Here is a 14,201-nt window from a genome sequence, read left to right as displayed (position 1 = left end):
AGACGACCTTCACCCGATTTGAAACCTTTCTTCGGGCAAGAAAACATTTTCCTGACACCCAGAAGCCCTTGCCTCCTGGCTCGCTCGACATTTGCATAGCTCTCCTCCCTGACGCACTTCCCCTTTCCCGTCTTCAAGAGCCTCCAAAGGCTGCGGAGAAAGCCACCCAGCAGTGAGGGAATGTTCCTGCGCAAGGAAGACACGCACGGAAGGAACAAGCTATTAGAGCTCCCTTTGTCCCTAATCCATTTCACGCCGAGTCCTCCGATAACCGCAGCTGTTGATTGACTGAAGGCGTCCGGAAAAGACCGAAAGCATAACGCTCAAGTCTTCATCCGAATCAATTGCCCTCGACAGCAGCCACTGCCTTTGGCCCCTCATTTCATCTCCAGCATTTACCACGTGCCTGGCCCTTAGCAGGCCCACGAATCAGCCTTTCCAGACTGACTTGACTGCACTTGTTGCGTTTGGATGACTTTCTGAAATTGGTGATTGGCCAAAGGGTGGCCGAGGATCGTAGGTCTCCCTATAGGAGCAAGCTCCCGTTCCGTCTCCCAGTTCCAAATGTCCGTGGATAGCGGATATAACACATGTTAAACTGATAAGAACAGATATTTCACCTGTATTCACCTCTAATATTAAAAGGGCACAGATTTACGGGTGTATGTTTAGCCATACCGGGATTGCTCGCGGGATTTTTAAATGCACAAATGCCACAGCGTAGGAAATACAACCAAAGATCAAGCCGCAGATCAGCAAATACCATTTGGCAATGCCACAGACGTAATCATCTGAAGTGTTAGGCCTGCTGCTTTGTAAAAGTCACTGAAATAAAAACGGCTTCAAATGACGATGACACATGTGGGATGTCACAAGTGGGATATTCGCATATAATTTACCTGGGACTTTAAATTCATATTCAGTTTATAAAATGATGATCAAGACGAATCAAATATACCTGGCCATAAATGATCAATCAATAACCCCACATCAATTCTTTACTAAAATTCAATTCATTCCTGATGCCATACATTTAACTGGGCATCCAACTTCATTCGCTCTGGTGGTGATTACAATAGGGACGATCAATTTGTACATACTTTCCCAACGTCCTCAACATAGTTTCCACCTGGAAAGCAACCACAACAGTAAATGAAGAGTTCTCAACGAAACACTTAAAAATATACATCGAAGGGAGCAGACTGTCAGTTTTATTACTCTGATTTTAAATTTAACAGATTAAAAAAAAAAACAACCCACCCTATGTAACAGCAGTCCAGAGTCACATCAAGTCTTCCTTTTCTTCTTCTTTGCATATTGAAATGCTCACGGTTGTGAGGTTCGTGATAAAAGGAAAAACAAAATAAAATAAAAACTTTGTGTGGGTTCGTTGCCAGGCTCATCACTTCTTGGTCTCTCGAGTACAAAACAGCCAAGAGGAGTTCCAGGCACCCACTGGAACTTGACTGGAAGATCATGGTGGACAACTCAGGTGTGTGTGTGCTGGGGTAAGGTGGGGGGGGCGGGGGAAGGGGACGTGGGGTTGCTCAGCTAAAATCGATTTGGGGCGTCCTCTAAGTATAATGTTCTCATTATGAAATCAAAAAGAAAAAAAAAACGAAAAGAAAAGAAAACCTGATTATCGGAGTAATTATACTCTACAGGGTGGCAGACTGTCCCCAGAAGTACTGCAACACCAACCCCAGTTGCTAGGTGGAGGGCATGGCGCAAGCTCCCATTCCACCTCCCTGTTCCAAAAATCCATCGGAAACATCATCTTCACATAGAGAATGGATGGGGTTGTAAACTGGTAAGAACACGTATTTTTGATGCCAACAATGTTCAAAGTTGACAAACAAGTATTTCAACCACACAACGTTCTTTGTCAGGTTTAACAATCAGTCTACTGTTGAGAATAAACGCAGAAATATAAAATCACAAGCACAGATAACGTACATGCTCGTTGTGTTAAAACAGCATCTCTCTCTGGTCCCCTTTGACCACCCCTACCAGTCTGGTAAGTCAGCTTGTAAGTACCCAGTATAAAGGGGCAATAGCTGGAAGTAAGATTGCAAAGGGCAACCTGGAAGTCACGTACAAACGGTCCCAGAGATCAAAGGAGCATCGGTTGTAAATCGTGTCATATATTCACCCCCAATCACATGCGGGTAACAGGTGTTGAGTCAGGGGAAGCCATTTAGGCTTTGCTGCCGGAGCCCTTTGGTCCTACCTATGACATATAAAAATCTTGGACAAATCCCAGATCTCGACAGCAAAGACTAGCAGAGCACCAAGTGGTGTTGATAATTTTGAGACCACATGGACACATTACCTTGACGGTTGTACTGGCAACTTTCAAATGATTCAAATAAGTTAATGGGGTCAGCAGCCCAAGGTGTCACAGAGAAAAATTAGTCTCTTTTCCCCAAAACTCTATAAAAAACGAGGCCTCAAGCTCCTGCCACCCCTAGCCCTTTTCCATCTCTATCTAGGTGAATTCAAGCAATTATAAGGAGCCATTATTTTCCCCAATTTTATGACAATAAACTTAAGTACTTAAGTAAAATGGAAGGATAATGGCAAACACTGAAAGAGTTACATCAGCAGAAGAAGAAATCAGAGTATCTAAATAGGCCTGTTTTAGAAAAAGAAATCGAACAGGCCATCAATCAGCTTCTTAAGAGAAAAGCTTACTATCCAGGACCAGACAGATTTACAAGTGAATTGTGTCAAACATTGAAAGGTCAGCTAACACCAATAGTGAACACATTATTTGCAATAATAGGTAAAGAAGAGATTCAAACAATCTCCTTGTACGAAACACACATGATACTGATACCTAACCCAGGGAGAGCAAAAACAGAAAAAGAAAAGTTTAGACCAATTTCGTTAATGAATACGGATGCAAAAATCCCAAACATGCTAGCTAACAGATTATAGCAATATATTACAAAGATTACATATTTTGATCGAGTTGGATTTATAGCAGGAATGCAGGATTTAGCATAAGCAAAACTATTAAGACAATTGATTACATCAATAACAAAAGTTTTAAAAATCGTGTGGTTATATCAATGATGCAGAAAAAGCTTTTGAAAAAGTTCAACACTCATTTCTATTAAGACAAAGCACTTGAAAGTATTGGCTAAATGTGTTTTTCCTTACAGTGGTACCACAAAACAGAAGCATTGATCTAAAACCATTAGCAGGCATTCTTTGTGAAGGGAATACATTAAAATCCTTCCCAATAAAATCAGGAGGGAAACAACGATGCCCACTGTCACCAATATTATTCAATACTGGATTGGAAATCCTAGGAATAGCAATAAGAGAAGAAAAAGAAGTGGAGGGCATTGGAATAGGGAACGAGGTAATAAATCTCTCTCTTTTTGCAGAGAAGATGATGATATACTTGGAAAATCCCAAAGATTCAACTAAAAGGTTAGGTGCCACAATTGATAATTTTAGTAAAGTAGCAGGATTAGAAGGCAAATTCACATAAATCATTGGCATGCCAGTATATCGCAACCAAAACTCTGCAAGAAGAGACAGTAGACAGCATAAGATACCTGGGAGTACACCTGCCAAAACAAACCCAGGAACAACATAAACAAAATTATGTTTAAAAAAAAAACAACTTCTCATACAAATGAAATCAGATGTAAATAATTGGAGAAATATTAATTGTTCCCGGGTGGGCAGCGGTGATGTGATAAAAATGACAACTTGATCCTTTCATTTATATATTCAATACCACCCCAATTAAATTACCAGCATTTTATTATACTAAATTCGAAAAAAAGTGCAATAACAAAATTCATCTGAATGAACCAAAAGTTAAGAACATCAAAGGAAAGAGTTAAAACATATGCATACACACATACACACACATATGTCATTATACATAACGTAAGGAGGCTTAACAGAACCAGATGGTAAACTATATTTTAAGGCAGTAATTACCAAAATTATCTGGTAGTAGCTAAGGAATAGAAAAGTAGATAGATCAATGGAATAAAGCAGACATGCGATTTACAGCAGCAGAGTAACATAATAACCTTGTATTTGACAAGTGTAAAGACTTAAGATTTTGGGATCAGAATTCGTCATTTGGGTAAAAGATGCTGGGAAAACTGGGAAAACAGCATGGCAGAGACTGGGCATGGACCAACATCTCACACCATTTACCAAGAGAAGGTCGAAATGAATAAGTGGCCTAGCTGCAAAGGAAGAGTTTAAAACAAAATTGGAAGAACATGGAACATATTACTTTCTCAGAATGATGGATAGGCCAACAGTGGATGAATAAACAAGAAATGGAGAGCAGAGTGAGGTATAAAATGGTTAATTTCAATTACATTAAATTCAATAAGTTTTATCCAAGTAAAACAAGTAGAGTCAAGATAGGAAGGAAAGCAGAAAATTGGGGGAGGGAGATTTTATAGACAGTTTATCAAAGAAAAATCTCATAACCTCAAATATTTAAAGAACGTTGCCAAATGCATCAGAATATGAGTCGTTCATTCCCCAACGGATAAATGGTCAAAGGACAGTAACAGGAAGTTTTCGAATGAAGAAATCGAAACACTTGATAGTCCTCTGAAAAAAATGTTCGAGATCATTATCAGTTAGAAAAAAATGCAGATTAAAACCACCTTGGGATATCATCTCACACCTAGCAGACTGGCTAAAATGACACAAGGGGAAAGTGACAGATGTTGGAGAGGAAGTGCGAAAACCGGGAGGCTAATTCGCGGTCCACGGAATTGTGTGATTCAGCCATTTTGGAGAGCAATCTGGAATCAGGCCCAACGTCTGATAACCATTAAACGATCTATACCAAATGACCCAGCAATACCCCTACTTGGTATATTTCCAGAGGTGATTAGGGAAAAAGGAAAAGAACCTATGACTATCCAAATGAAGGACGTATTGAAGAAGGATGCTATGTGCGTCCAGAGAGAGAGAGCACTGATAAATTGGAAGTATGGATAGAATGACTTTACATATGTGTGAATAGGAACATGCATGCGTGTATGCACGTATGTAGGCGTGTATGTATGGACGAGCGCATTTACACACACATATCCACCCAGCTGTGTCTAATGGTAGCCATGTCTCGGTTAGGAGGGAGGGAAGAAAGGGGGGAAATTTACGTGATTACTTTGTGGCATATATGAAAGGAATACCAAGCTGTGCGTAGTAAATTGGGAGTTTCACGTGCGCTCATCTTAGTTGTTGTACCATGTCGTGGAAGCGCTTGTTTTATTCCATTGACTGAAAATAAAACGAATTTCAAAAAAAAAAAAAAAAAAGAGGTTATGGTAACGACCAATGAAATGGCAGGAATTCATTCTGAGGATTATCCAAGATGACTTCAGTGTGGTAGCAGGGCCTCTCCAAATCCTGGAACTTTCAAACTTGTGGTTCGTAAATTAGCTATTGTTTATAAAGAGTATCTACGGTCCTACTTTCAACCCTTCTCCAGCTCTTCTGGAACCAAAGGGCTGTCACTGAGCCATAGGCAAGGAACGTTGCTCGAGGACGTCCGGCAGGAGGCTCCCCGAAGTCAGCACTAAACATCGAACCTCCTTTTCCAAGCTCTCCCCGCACAGTCATTCAGAAAATAGGGGGCAAGGCATTCTGGCTGAGGGTAGGGCTTGATTCTATTCCTCACCGTGTTGCTACGGAAACCGTAGAAAGAGAGAAACCAGGAGCGTCACCCACGAATCACCTGTCCAGTGCCCGCCCCTACGAGCAGAGGCAGACCTCCATGGGTTCACAGGTAAGGATGAGGCGCAAAATTGTACCCACCTAATGTTTCAATGAACAGATTTACAGGTGACACAGGTAGCTTGGATTACGCGTTACATTTTACGCGGAAACACCTGACGATATTAAAATCTAGGGAAGTAATCATTACCGCTCTACGTTCAACTGTAAATGGGTCCCAGAGGAATATCGTGGCCCATCGCACAGAAATTGCTAAAGAGGTCGAATGGCTTCTCACTCTGTTCTTCTCAAGAGCCCATGCTCCACACCACCAAATTGGCGTTCAACGACGCAGGAAGTCCCCATCTACACTCCAAGCTCGTCTGCTCGGCCAATAGATGGCGGTCTGCTGTGGGGCAGGTTTGGCGAGTGACGTCAGTAGAGGACAGAGCAGTATGCAGACGAGGAGACTGTTGTCGACGCTTTGTCTAAGCAGACGCGGCGCCTGGAAAAGGTGGACGTGGAGGGTCGGAGGGGCCTGGCGAGTTGGTAGGCGTTGAAACGCTTGCGGGTGCGCTAGGCTTGTGTGCGCGCGTGTAGTGTAGCGTGTGCCGTTGGGCTGCGGAAGCGTCGCGCGAGTGATCGTGTGTTTAGAGTGTGCGTGTGGCCAGGGGGTGGTGGAGCGTGGGGTTGGGCGTCATACTTACCTGGCAGGGGTGATTCCATGATCACGAAGGTGGTTTCCCCAGGGCGAGGCTCGCCCATTGCACTCCGGTTGAGCTGACCCCTGCGATTTCCCCAAATGTGGGAAACTCGACTGCATAATTTGTGATAGTGGGGGACTGCGTTCGCGCTCTCCCCTGTGTGAGCTCTCGGAAAGACAGAGGCGGAACAGCACGACTCTTTGGAGGGCCGGGTGGCGGTTTCCCTGCGGAGGGGTGCTCCACGTGTTCAGGGCAGTCCCTGCGGGTCCGGTGCCGCAAGCCCGCCCCACTTTGCCCCGCAGCTCTCAACGCCGTAGTGGCGGCCAGGCCGGACGTGGTCGCCTCGGATTTGCGCGGGACTTACACGCCAGTGCCAAGCGTGCGAGTCACACGCACCTTACGGAGGGAAGTCGAAAACTTTTTGCCCTCCGCAAGCGAGCGCGCAGGCGCTAATCCTATCCACTCGCTGCTTCTTTTCGGAAGGACGCTTTTCCTGTACTTTCCCGGAGCTTCACCTTTCGTTCCAACTTGTCTTTCGGTGCCCAAACGGCGAAAAAGCTGTGCGTCTCTACCCTTTGACGCAGCGATACCACCACCAGCTCTGGACCCCAAAGACATCATCAACACGGGAAAAGGACCCACATGCACAAGCACAGTTAGAGCGGCTCTTTTTGTGGTGGCCGAGAATTGGAAATTGAGGGGATGCCCGTTCCCAGTCGGGGGGACGGCTGGACAAGTTGTGGTACACGAGCGTACTGCAGTGCTACCGTTTGTTCCGTAAGAAATGGTGAGCAGGCGGGTTTCAGAAAACCCTGGCAAGACCTGCGTGACCTGCCGCTGAGTGAAGTGAGCAGAAGCAGAACCCTGTCCACACAGCAGCACTGCGAGATGAGCGACTAAGCCCCCTCTTCTCAGCAAACGCGATGATCCAAGAGAATTCCAAAAGCCTCGTGATGGAAACTGCTAGGCTATTCACATCCGGAGAAAGAACTATGGAGGCTGGTCGCAGATGGGAGCGCAGGGCTTGCTCTGTTGTTTCGGTTCTCCCTTTGGCTGATTCCTCTTTCCCAACACACACGAGTGATGTGGAAATAGGTTTGATGTGACTGTTGATGTACAGCGCGTCGCCGGGGTGCCGCCGGCGGTCTTGGGGAGGCGGGAAGCTTACAAGTCAACATGTGGCATAAAAACACGAACCTTGATCGAAAGAAAGACGGACAGACAGACAAGCAGGTGGGAGGATAGGTAGGTAGGTAGGTAGGTAGGTAGGTAGGTAGGTAAAAGGAAAGCGGTGCTCGGTGCTGCGGTTGGAGAGCGTCTAAGATCACGTAAAGCTGCTCCCGGACGGAAAGAGAAGTCGAGATTGGCGGCACCGTCCCCGCAGGCAGCGCGAGGCAAGAGCCGTGGACCTTCGGGAGGCGCAAAGTCCTGGCGAGCGACGAGAATAAGGACTTGTCTTCTTTTGCCAACAGCAAGTTACTCCCCAAAGGGAAGTGCACCGTTCCCAGAGGTACTGCAATACTGGGTCGATGCGTGGAGTGGACGGAGCAAGCTCCTACTCCATCTCCCGGCTTCAAAAATCCATTTAATATATTGTCCTCGGATAGAGGACGTATCAGATATTAAACTGATAAGAACAGATACTACACTTGATCTTAGCCAAAAGGCCGAGAAGCGATAAAGAACACTCGCACCGCTCCCCTCACCCTTCGCTACAGTACCCTTTTCCCACTCGCGCCCACTTCAGAACCTCGGACCAAGCCTCGCCCGCCCTCGGCTGCCTCCTACACTCCACCGAAAGGTCTCCAGCCTCGCTCTTGTACCCAACCCGCCCAGCGCCTAAAAGCACGCCAGAAAGACGACCTTCACCCGATTTGAAACCTTTCTTCGGGCAAGAAAACATTTTCCTGACACCCAGAAGCCCTTGCCTCCTGGCTCGCTCGACATTTGCATAGCTCTCCTCCCTGACGCACTTCCCCTTTCCCGTCTTCAAGAGCCTCCAAAGGCTGCGGAGAAAGCCACCCAGCAGTGAGGGAATGTTCCTGCGCAAGGAAGACACGCACGGAAGGAACAAGCTATTAGAGCTCCCTTTGTCCCTAATCCATTTCACGCCGAGTCCTCCGATAACCGCAGCTGTTGATTGACTGAAGGCGTCCGGAAAAGACCGAAAGCATAACGCTCAAGTCTTCATCCGAATCAATTGCCCTCGACAGCAGCCACTGCCTTTGGCCCCTCATTTCATCTCCAGCATTTACCACGTGCCTGGCCCTTAGCAGGCCCACGAATCAGCCTTTCCAGACTGACTTGACTGCACTTGTTGCGTTTGGATGACTTTCTGAAATTGGTGATTGGCCAAAGGGTGGCCGAGGATCGTAGGTCTCCCTATAGGAGCAAGCTCCCGTTCCGTCTCCCAGTTCCAAATGTCCGTGGATAGCGGATATAACACATGTTAAACTGATAAGAACAGATATTTCACCTGTATTCACCTCTAATATTAAAAGGGCACAGATTTACGGGTGTATGTTTAGCCATACCGGGATTGCTCGCGGGATTTTTAAATGCACAAATGCCACAGCGTAGGAAATACAACCAAAGATCAAGCCGCAGATCAGCAAATACCATTTGGCAATGCCACAGACGTAATCATCTGAAGTGTTAGGCCTGCTGCTTTGTAAAAGTCACTGAAATAAAAACGGCTTCAAATGACGATGACACATGTGGGATGTCACAAGTGGGATATTCGCATATAATTTACCTGGGACTTTAAATTCATATTCAGTTTATAAAATGATGATCAAGACGAATCAAATATACCTGGCCATAAATGATCAATCAATAACCCCACATCAATTCTTTACTAAAATTCAATTCATTCCTGATGCCATACATTTAACTGGGCATCCAACTTCATTCGCTCTGGTGGTGATTACAATAGGGACGATCAATTTGTACATACTTTCCCAACGTCCTCAACATAGTTTCCACCTGGAAAGCAACCACAACAGTAAATGAAGAGTTCTCAACGAAACACTTAAAAATATACATCGAAGGGAGCAGACTGTCAGTTTTATTACTCTGATTTTAAATTTAACAGATTAAAAAAAAAAACAACCCACCCTATGTAACAGCAGTCCAGAGTCACATCAAGTCTTCCTTTTCTTCTTCTTTGCATATTGAAATGCTCACGGTTGTGAGGTTCGTGATAAAAGGAAAAACAAAATAAAATAAAAACTTTGTGTGGGTTCGTTGCCAGGCTCATCACTTCTTGGTCTCTCGAGTACAAAACAGCCAAGAGGAGTTCCAGGCACCCACTGGAACTTGACTGGAAGATCATGGTGGACAACTCAGGTGTGTGTGTGCTGGGGTAAGGTGGGGGGGCGGGGGAAGGGGACGTGGGGTTGCTCAGCTAAAATCGATTTGGGGCGTCCTCTAAGTATAATGTTCTCATTATGAAATCAAAAAGAAAAAAAAAACGAAAAGAAAAGAAAACCTGATTATCGGAGTAATTATACTCTACAGGGTGGCAGACTGTCCCCAGAAGTACTGCAACACCAACCCCAGTTGCTAGGTGGAGGGCATGGCGCAAGCTCCCATTCCATCTCCCTGTTCCAAAAATCCATCGGAAACATCATCTTCACATAGAGAATGGATGGGGTTGTAAACTGGTAAGAACACGTATTTTTGATGCCAACAATGTTCAAAGTTGACAAACAAGTATTTCAACCACACAACGTTCTTTGTCAGGTTTAACAATCAGTCTACTGTTGAGAATAAACGCAGAAATATAAAATCACAAGCACAGATAACGTACATGCTCGTTGTGTTAAAACAGCATCTCTCTCTGGTCCCCTTTGACCACCCCTACCAGTCTGGTAAGTCAGCTTGTAAGTACCCAGTATAAAGGGGCAATAGCTGGAAGTAAGATTGCAAAGGGCAACCTGGAAGTCACGTACAAACGGTCCCAGAGATCAAAGGAGCATCGGTTGTAAATCGTGTCATATATTCACCCCCAATCACATGCGGGTAACAGGTGTTGAGTCAGGGGAAGCCATTTAGGCTTTGCTGCCGGAGCCCTTTGGTCCTACCTATGACATATAAAAATCTTGGACAAATCCCAGATCTCGACAGCAAAGACTAGCAGAGCACCAAGTGGTGTTGATAATTTTGAGACCACATGGACACATTACCTTGACGGTTGTACTGGCAACTTTCAAATGATTCAAATAAGTTAATGGGGTCAGCAGCCCAAGGTGTCACAGAGAAAAATTAGTCTCTTTTCCCCAAAACTCTATAAAAAACGAGGCCTCAAGCTCCTGCCACCCCTAGCCCTTTTCCATCTCTATCTAGGTGAATTCAAGCAATTATAAGGAGCCATTATTTTCCCCAATTTTATGACAATAAACTTAAGTACTTAAGTAAAATGGAAGGATAATGGCAAACACTGAAAGAGTTACATCAGCAGAAGAAGAAATCAGAGTATCTAAATAGGCCTGTTTTAGAAAAAGAAATCGAACAGGCCATCAATCAGCTTCTTAAGAGAAAAGCTTACTATCCAGGACCAGACAGATTTACAAGTGAATTGTGTCAAACATTGAAAGGTCAGCTAACACCAATAGTGAACACATTATTTGCAATAATAGGTAAAGAAGAGATTCAAACAATCTCCTTGTACGAAACACACATGATACTGATACCTAACCCAGGGAGAGCAAAAACAGAAAAAGAAAAGTTTAGACCAATTTCGTTAATGAATACGGATGCAAAAATCCCAAACATGCTAGCTAACAGATTATAGCAATATATTACAAAGATTACATATTTTGATCGAGTTGGATTTATAGCAGGAATGCAGGATTTAGCATAAGCAAAACTATTAAGACAATTGATTACATCAATAACAAAAGTTTTAAAAATCGTGTGGTTATATCAATGATGCAGAAAAAGCTTTTGAAAAAGTTCAACACTCATTTCTATTAAGACAAAGCACTTGAAAGTATTGGCTAAATGTGTTTTTCCTTACAGTGGTACCACAAAACAGAAGCATTGATCTAAAACCATTAGCAGGCATTCTTTGTGAAGGGAATACATTAAAATCCTTCCCAATAAAATCAGGAGGGAAACAACGATGCCCACTGTCACCAATATTATTCAATACTGGATTGGAAATCCTAGGAATAGCAATAAGAGAAGAAAAAGAAGTGGAGGGCATTGGAATAGGGAACGAGGTAATAAATCTCTCTCTTTTTGCAGAGAAGATGATGATATACTTGGAAAATCCCAAAGATTCAACTAAAAGGTTAGGTGCCACAATTGATAATTTTAGTAAAGTAGCAGGATTAGAGGCAAATTCACATAAATCATTGGCATGCCAGTATATCGCAACCAAAACTCTGCAAGAAGAGACAGTAGACAGCATAAGATACCTGGGAGTACACCTGCCAAAACAAACCCAGGAACAACATAAACAAAATTATGTTTAAAAAAAAAACAACTTCTCATACAAATGAAATCAGATGTAAATAATTGGAGAAATATTAATTGTTCCCGGGTGGGCAGCGGTGATGTGATAAAAATGACAACTTGATCCTTTCATTTATATATTCAATACCACCCCAATTAAATTACCAGCATTTTATTATACTAAATTCGAAAAAAAGTGCAATAACAAAATTCATCTGAATGAACCAAAAGTTAAGAACATCAAAGGAAAGAGTTAAAACATATGCATACACACATACACACACATATGTCATTATACATAACGTAAGGAGGCTTAACAGAACCAGATGGTAAACTATATTTTAAGGCAGTAATTACCAAAATTATCTGGTAGTAGCTAAGGAATAGAAAAGTAGATAGATCAATGGAATAAAGCAGACATGCGATTTACAGCAGCAGAGTAACATAATAACCTTGTATTTGACAAGTGTAAAGACTTAAGATTTTGGGATCAGAATTCGTCATTTGGGTAAAAGATGCTGGGAAAACTGGGAAAACAGCATGGCAGAGACTGGGCATGGACCAACATCTCACACCATTTACCAAGAGAAGGTCGAAATGAATAAGTGGCCTAGCTGCAAAGGAAGAGTTTAAAACAAAATTGGAAGAACATGGAACATATTACTTTCTCAGAATGATGGATAGGCCAACAGTGGATGAATAAACAAGAAATGGAGAGCAGAGTGAGGTATAAAATGGTTAATTTCAATTACATTAAATTCAATAAGTTTTATCCAAGTAAAACAAGTAGAGTCAAGATAGGAAGGAAAGCAGAAAATTGGGGGAGGGAGATTTTATAGACAGTTTATCAAAGAAAAATCTCATAACCTCAAATATTTAAAGAACGTTGCCAAATGCATCAGAATATGAGTCGTTCATTCCCCAACGGATAAATGGTCAAAGGACAGTAACAGGAAGTTTTCGAATGAAGAAATCGAAACACTTGATAGTCCTCTGAAAAAAATGTTCGAGATCATTATCAGTTAGAAAAAAATGCAGATTAAAACCACCTTGGGATATCATCTCACACCTAGCAGACTGGCTAAAATGACACAAGGGGAAAGTGACAGATGTTGGAGAGGAAGTGCGAAAACCGGGAGGCTAATTCGCGGTCCACGGAATTGTGTGATTCAGCCATTTTGGAGAGCAATCTGGAATCAGGCCCAACGTCTGATAACCATTAAACGATCTATACCAAATGACCCAGCAATACCCCTACTTGGTATATTTCCAGAGGTGATTAGGGAAAAAGGAAAAGAACCTATGACTATCCAAATGAAGGACGTATTGAAGAAGGATGCTATGTGCGTCCAGAGAGAGAGAGCACTGATAAATTGGAAGTATGGATAGAATGACTTTACATATGTGTGAATAGGAACATGCATGCGTGTATGCACGTATGTAGGCGTGTATGTATGGACGAGCGCATTTACACACACATATCCACCCAGCTGTGTCTAATGGTAGCCATGTCTCGGTTAGGAGGGAGGGAAGAAAGGGGGGAAATTTACGTGATTACTTTGTGGCATATATGAAAGGAATACCAAGCTGTGCGTAGTAAATTGGGAGTTTCACGTGCGCTCATCTTAGTTGTTGTACCATGTCGTGGAAGCGCTTGTTTTATTCCATTGACTGAAAATAAAACGAATTTCAAAAAAAAAAAAAAAAAAAGAGGTTATGGTAACGACCAATGAAATGGCAGGAATTCATTCTGAGGATTATCCAAGATGACTTCAGTGTGGTAGCAGGGCCTCTCCAAATCCTGGAACTTTCAAACTTGTGGTTCGTAAATTAGCTATTGTTTATAAAGAGTATCTACGGTCCTACTTTCAACCCTTCTCCAGCTCTTCTGGAACCAAAGGGCTGTCACTGAGCCATAGGCAAGGAACGTTGCTCGAGGACATCCGGCAGGAGGCTCCCCGAAGTCAGCACTAAACATCGAACCTCCTTTTCCAAGCTCTCCCCGCACAGTCATTCAGAAAATAGGGGGCAAGGCATTCTGGCTGAGGGTAGGGCTTGATTCTATTCCTCACCGTGTTGCTACGGAAACCGTAGAAAGAGAGAAACCAGGAGCGTCACCCACGAATCACCTGTCCAGTGCCCGCCCCTACGAGCAGAGGCAGACCTCCATGGGTTCACAGGTAAGGATGAGGCGCAAAATTGTACCCACCTAATGTTTCAATGAACAGATTTACAGGTGACACAGGTAGCTTGGATTACGCGTTACATTTTACGCGGAAACACCTGACGATATTAAAATCTAGGGAAGTAATCATTACCGCTCTA

General features: G+C 43.4%; 1 long non-coding RNA gene and 2 other non-coding genes across 3 annotated transcripts in view; 2 read left to right on the top strand and 1 right to left on the bottom strand.

Moving 5' to 3' along the window:
• The window catches only part of LOC140506371 (uncharacterized), a 129,475-nt gene that overhangs the window by 22,945 nt on the left and 92,329 nt on the right, over positions 1–14,201 (top strand). The gene's annotated exons all lie outside the window — the stretch shown is intronic.
• On the top strand, positions 6,412–6,575 carry LOC140509426 (U1 spliceosomal RNA). Its single transcript, XR_011968744.1, has one exon. It is a non-coding gene; the product is annotated as a U1 spliceosomal RNA (small nuclear RNA).
• Positions 7,905–8,095, bottom strand: LOC140509439 (U2 spliceosomal RNA). Its single transcript, XR_011968755.1, has one exon. It is a non-coding gene; the product is annotated as a U2 spliceosomal RNA (small nuclear RNA).

Source organism: Notamacropus eugenii, chromosome 5, assembly GCF_028372415.1.
Source record: "Notamacropus eugenii isolate mMacEug1 chromosome 5, mMacEug1.pri_v2, whole genome shotgun sequence".
In the NCBI taxonomy this organism is placed as follows: domain Eukaryota; kingdom Metazoa; phylum Chordata; class Mammalia; order Diprotodontia; family Macropodidae; genus Notamacropus; species Notamacropus eugenii.
Note: the sequence above shows the minus strand (reverse complement) of the source record. Positions and strands in the feature narration are given on the sequence as shown.